Source organism: Rattus norvegicus, chromosome X (assembly GCF_021556685.1).
Source record: "Rattus norvegicus strain SHRSP/BbbUtx chromosome X, alternate assembly SHRSP_T2T, whole genome shotgun sequence".
NCBI classification, from domain to species: domain Eukaryota; kingdom Metazoa; phylum Chordata; class Mammalia; order Rodentia; family Muridae; genus Rattus; species Rattus norvegicus.
The window spans coordinates 71,407,075-71,413,523 of record NC_141554.1 but is presented as its reverse complement, the minus strand read 5'-3'; the positions used below and the strand labels follow the sequence as shown (position 1 = coordinate 71,413,523).

General features: G+C 42.4%; 1 pseudogene; it reads right to left on the bottom strand.

Moving 5' to 3' along the window:
* Positions 1-1,806: 1,806 nt before the first annotated feature.
* Eno1-ps28 (enolase 1, pseudogene 28) lies at positions 1,807-3,115 on the bottom strand (annotated as a pseudogene).
* Between the last annotated feature and the right edge of the window lie 3,334 nt (positions 3,116-6,449).

Genomic DNA, 6,449 nt, shown 5'->3' with positions numbered 1-6,449 from the left:
TGTGTGTGTGTGCGTGTGTGTGTGTGTGTGTGAGAGAGAGAGAGAGAGAGTATAAGTGCATGTAGGTGCCTTTGGAAATCAGAGGTAATCAATCCCTTGAGTGTAGGTGTAGGGATCTTTGAGCTGGTATGGGCTCTGGAATTATAATGTGGATTCTCTGCAAGAGCAGTATGTATACATTTAAACACTAAATCATTTCCATAGCCTATTTTTATTTGTGTTACAAATGAGGTTTTATATTGTTTTTAGCTTAAAAAACTACCATCTACAAACTGGACAAAGCTCCAGCCTTGTGTGAGACTAGATTTGTTACTTCAGCATATAGCCCACTCTCATACTTCTATCACAAGTAGTATGACATTCTTTTGTATGTTACCTAACTAACCAAGTCAGGCAAACTAAGCCAATGGAACATGGAATACTGAATTAAACATTTACTTAATGTAATAATGATATAAGCTTATTATAAAATGTAAGATCTCGCATACATTAGCACTTCTAGACACCAAGAGCAAGTAAAAAACAGGACCCAAGCTAGAATTATTGGGAAAACTGAAATGAAAAGTAGGAGCCAGAGCCAGAGCAAGAACAACTTTTAGATCCAGAGCTGGAGCAAGAACTGGAGATAGTCTCAGTCAGACCCAGAATAGCCCTCAGAACACACAGAAACTCATAGCTGTGAAGAACCCGTATATGATCTGAATAGGTATACAAGAGAGAACACAGGGAACATGGCAATCATTTGGAAATTTACTCTCAGAGCTTGAGACCTCAAACACCAGAAGAAAATGACACCTCAAGCATTGACCAACGTATTCTCTTTAGAACATTTCAAGCATTCCCACAGAATGAATGGCAACTTAAAGGAAAATCAATTGAGTTCTTGATATCTCCATGACAAAATTCATGCAAGAGGAAAGACTTAGACAAATGTTTTTTTCCCAAAATTACCTATCAAAAATAAATAACCCCTGATGAAAAAGATGTAGGTGAAATTCAAGACAAAAACTTTTAGAATAATCATAAATATATTCCAAGAAATAAGTAAAGATCCACATAAATATGACTAAAGTAAGAAAGTTGCTATAGTATATGAATACCAAATCAGGTGAAAACTAAATTGAAGGCTGGAGATGAAAAATTCAGTGAATCACGTAAAATTTATCATGGAAATTACACCAATAGAATGGATCACAGAGAGGGCAGAATATCAGGAGCTGAAGACAAGGCAGACAAGTCACAACATTTAATTAAGGACATTAATCAATCAAAACCAGTATGAATAGAACATGTAAGACCTTTGAGCTATTATGAAAGGGCAAAATATGTAAATACTGGGTAAAGAAGAACTCCATAGTAAATGTAGAGAAAATATTTTCAATAAAATCATAGTAGAAAATTCTCAAATATAGAGAAAGTGATGCATATCCATGTCTTGGAATCTTATAGTAACCCAAATAGACAGAAAGCAGTGAAGAGTTTCTGTAACTTTAATTTTTTCAAAAACTACTTTTGGGGGCTTCTGCGACTTTTATTTTTGCATGTAAACCACTGGGGGGACCCTAGAGTTTAGGCTGGAGTTCTGAGGGCTCCAGACACTAGCTGGAAAGTCAGGTAACAGAAACAATTCTTCAGACCGATCACATGATTACAAAGCTGGGGGCTCCGGCAGGGCTCTAGGTGGTCAGGGGTGGACATCTAAGGAAGCAGTGACATGGGAGGGGCAAGCACTGGGCCAGCCTTGAGCCGCCTGGATGACATCAGGGACAGAGGATCTGGTAGCTCCAGGGATCTCTGGTCCATGCCTTACCTGGTCAGGGGGTTCCTGAAGGACCTGCCAGTAAACTTGGCTTTGCTGCCCAGCTCTTCCTCCACTCTAAGGATCTGATTGTACTTGGCCAGGCGCTCAGATCGGCAGGGGTCACCAGTCTTGATCTGCCCGGTGCAGAGCCCTACCACCAGGTTGACAATGAAAGCATCCTCAGTCTCCCCAGATCGATGGGACACCATGCCAGCTTACACACCTGCAGAGACTCGGTCACAGAGCCAATCTGGTTTACTTTGAGCAGGAGGCAATTGCAGGACTTCTTGCCTGCAGACTTGGCGATCCGCTTAGGGTTGGTCACTGTGAGGTCATCCCCCACCACCTGGATGCCTGCAGTAGCTGTGAACTTCTGCATCCCAGTCGTCCTGGTCAAAGGGATCTTCAATGGACACCACTGGGTAGTCCTTGATGAAGGATTTGTACAGGTCGGGTGTGATGTACTGGCTGGTGTCATCTGGAGACTTGAAGTCCAGGTCATACTTGCCAGCTCTGTAGAATTCGGAGGCAGCCACATCCATGTTGATGACAACCTGGTCAGTGTACCCGGCTTTTGCAATGGAAGACTTGAGCAGCTCCAGTGCTCCTTTGTTCTTAAGGATGTTAGGTGCGAATCCACCCTCAGCAACCACATTGGTGGTGTCCTTCCTGTACTTTTCCCTGGTGACGTTCTTCAGGTTGTGGTAAACCTCTACTCCAATGTGCATGGCTTCCCGGAAAGAGGATGCCCCCACAGGCAGGATCATGAACTCTTGCATGGCCAGCTTGTTGCCAGCGTGAGAACCGCCGTTGATCACATTGAAAGCTGGGACGGGCAGGATGACCTCGGGGTTGCCAGCCAAGTCAGCAATGTGACGGTAAAGGGGCACCCCTATCTCCATGGCACCAGCCTTGCAGACAGCCAGGGACACTCCCAGGATGGCGTTTGCACCAAACTTAGATGTATTCTCCGTGCCGTCCATCTCAATCGTCAGCTGGTCAAACTTCTCCTGCTCCACAACATTCAGTTTCTTGCTAACCAGAGCAGGTACTCAGGTGTTATAGATGTGCTCAACAGCCTTTGACACACACTTCCCCATGAAGCGGGTCTTATCATTGTCTCAGAGTTCTAGGGCCTCGTAGATACCAGTGGACACACCGCTGGGCACCGCAGCACGGAAGACATCTTTTGCGGTGAAGAGATCCACCTCAATGGTGGGATTTCCACGGGAGTCAAAGATCTCTCTGGCATGGATCTTGAGAATGGACATGGTGAAGTTCTGGCAGTAGGATCGCTGCGGAGGAAGGAAAGAGGGTCTTGTAGACACCAAAGGGAGTCTTAAGGACAGACGTGAGCACGACTCTGTACTGGAGCAGTTCAAAAACTATTTTTAATGATGATTCTTAAATTCTGTAACCTTCCTTCTAGCCCACCCTCCACTAGAGGTATTGGAAAATAAAGGATATGGGGGAGGTGGACCTGTTTAGAAATTGTTCTTTGTAGCAGCTTTCATCTGTGTTGTCTGGAAATCAGCAGTTTAGTTCACATATTAGCAGTAACAGCTCAATCCACTCACAAACACTTTACAGATATATCAGCAGTCCAGTTCCATAGAGTAAGGGGAGCAAACATGAATCAGCAGCGGTGGCACTACCTAGCAGAGACAGCCAAGCCTCAGCCTATGTACAAGTCAGCAGACCAGGAAGAACACCAGGAAAATTTCTCGGCTATGCCTCTCTCAGCAAAGCAAAGATCACTGAAGATGCAAGACCAACAAGTGTTGCACAGCTAGGCCTATAAGCCAGCCTAGCTCAGCCTCCATCACTGTTCATCGAGTCCTATTTATACCCTCCAAACATCGCATGTCTTCCATGCATCTTGCCTCATCACTTTTCTTGCCTCAGCACACGAATCTCTCTTCAACTGACATCACTCTTCCAATACACCCCAGTCTGAGGAAGCATCAAGAATCTATAGCATACCACCAATCACAGAAAAACACACATGGTATGCACTCATTGATAAGTGGCTATTAGCCCAAATGCTTGAATTACCCTAGATGCACAGAACACATGAAACTCAAGAAGGATGACCAAAATGTGAATGCTTCACTCCTTCTTTAAAAGGGGAACAAGAATACACTTGGCAGGGAATAGGGAGGCAAAGATTAAAACAGACACAGAAGGAACACCCATTCAGAGCCTGCCCCACATGTGGCCCATACATATACAGTCATCCAATTAGACAAGATGGATGAAGCAAAGAAGTACAGGCCGACAGGAGCCGGATGTAGATCGCTCCTGAGAGACACAGCCAGAATACAGCAAATACAGAGGCGAATGCCAGCAGCAAACCACTGAACTGAGAATAGGACCCCCGTTGAAGGAATCAGAGAAAGGACTGAAAGAGCTTGAAGGGGCTCGAGACCCCATATGAACAACAATGTCAAGCAACCAGAGCTTCCAGGGACTAAGCCACTACCTAAAGACTGTACATGGACTGACCCTGGACTCTGACCTCATAGGTAGCAATGAATATCCTAGTAAGAGCACCAGTGGAAGGGGAAGCCCTGGGTCCTGCTAAGACTGAACCCCCAGTGAACTAGACTATGGGGGGAGGGCGGCAATGGGGGGAGGGTGGGGAGGGGAACACCCATATAGAATGGAAGGGGGTTGGGGATATTGGCATGGAAACCGGGAAAGGGAATAACATTTGAAATGTAGATAAGAAACACTCAAGTTAATAAAGATGGAAAAAGAATCTATAGCATACCACCAGTCTGTTTTTTTGTTTTTTGTTTTTTGTTTGTTTGTTTGTTTTTGGTCGTTTTTATTTTATTTTTTATTTTGGTTTTGTGGGGTTTTTCTTCTTTCTTTCTTTTTTTTTTTTTTTTGGTTCTTTTCTCTCTATGGAGTTCCAAGAAATGGAGCTCCACCGTGCAATGTAAGGTGGACCAATACATGTGTGTCTTTAGCAAAGAATCCCTCATCATGTGTCCTTTCACATGCTTGTTTTAGCAGAACATCCTTTCTCCCTGTCTACTTCAGTGAAATGTTCTCTATGAGTCTTCCTTAGCTTTCCATCTGTGTCCACTTCAGGAAAACATGCCTTCACTTGTTTGCCTCAGCAAAACACCATCCAACACAACTGATTTTCCAAAGAACCTGTAAGTTTCTGTTCCAAGTTTCTTCATATCATATCATGTCATGTCATATTATATCATATCATAGTTAAAACAGTAAATATGTAAAACAAAAAATGTGCAAAACTGCTAGAGAGAAACAAAGTTATGTACAAAGTTAGGCCACTAGAATAATAGACAACTACTCAGCAGAAACTTTAAAATCAAGAAGGACTTCAAATTATGTATTTCAAGTTCTGAAAGACTATAGCTGTTGACCCAGACTAATATTTTCAACAATCTGTCAGGGTTGAGGAATGGAAAACATTTCCAAAATATAAGCAGGCAAAAGGATTTGTGACCACTAAGACCACTAAACCACTGTGCAGATGATACTGAAAGGAATTCTACAAACTGAAGAGGATAAACAGAAAAAAAGCACAAGGAGAAAAGACACCAATGGTACTAAGACAGTTTCTAAGTAAATAAAGAATAAGAAAACAATAGACATTGTAAAATTAACAAGTTTTAGGGAAAAACTACACTTACAATAATAATTCTGAACGTTGGAATAGAAATCAGAATCACAGTTTTGCCTGTGAGAAATTCACCTAGCCTCTAAAAATTGACTTCACCTCAAGCTAAAAATATTGGCAAATATATTCCAAGGAAAGGGGGCCAAGAAACAAGAGGTTGTTACAATTATAATATCTATCCATATAGACCACAAACTAAAAGTAGTTGTGGATATAAAGAAGACTACTTCATATGTGTAAAGGAAACACTCAATGAAAAGGACATTATAATTCTAAACATATGTATACCCAAGTCAGATTGTTCCAGCTACACAAAACAAATGCATGTGTACAGGAAATACTACAGACTGACCCCAACAACAGTAGTTAGTGACTTCTACAGACCACACCCCCAATAAAATAGACGAAAGGAGAGAAACCTTGTTCAAATGACATCATAGATGAAGTGGATTTAGCAGACATCTCCAGAATGTTCTACTACCAACACTAGAGGATAAATATCATCTCAGAAGTCCAGGGTCTTCTAAATAAATTACACTAAGGACTCTAGTTATTACTGAAGAATAAGAGTTATTAGGAGGTAGGTTATGAGGACCTTAAGGGCTTTCTCCAGCTTTACACCCACCACCTCAGGTCAAGATTAGGCCAAGTACCAGTTTCCCATCTCGGGTCAAGGCTAGGCCAAGTTCCATTCTCTACCCACAGTTCTCGGGAGGAACAGGGACATTCTTGAAAATCCGAAGAATATACTGAAATAGTCACCTGACCCTCTGGTCCCAGATAGAGTTTGAATGCATGTCATATGCTTGCTACCCAATAGATTCAAAGGTCAATATGCTTAGCCAATAAGTTTAAACTCTAACTTTGCTGATGTAACCTGTACCCCTAAAATATAAAAAAAAAACTGCTTGTTACAGCCATTCGGGGTCACCTTCCAGTCACTGGCTATGAGGGGCTGATTGAAGGTCCACCCTGACATGCCGGAAAATA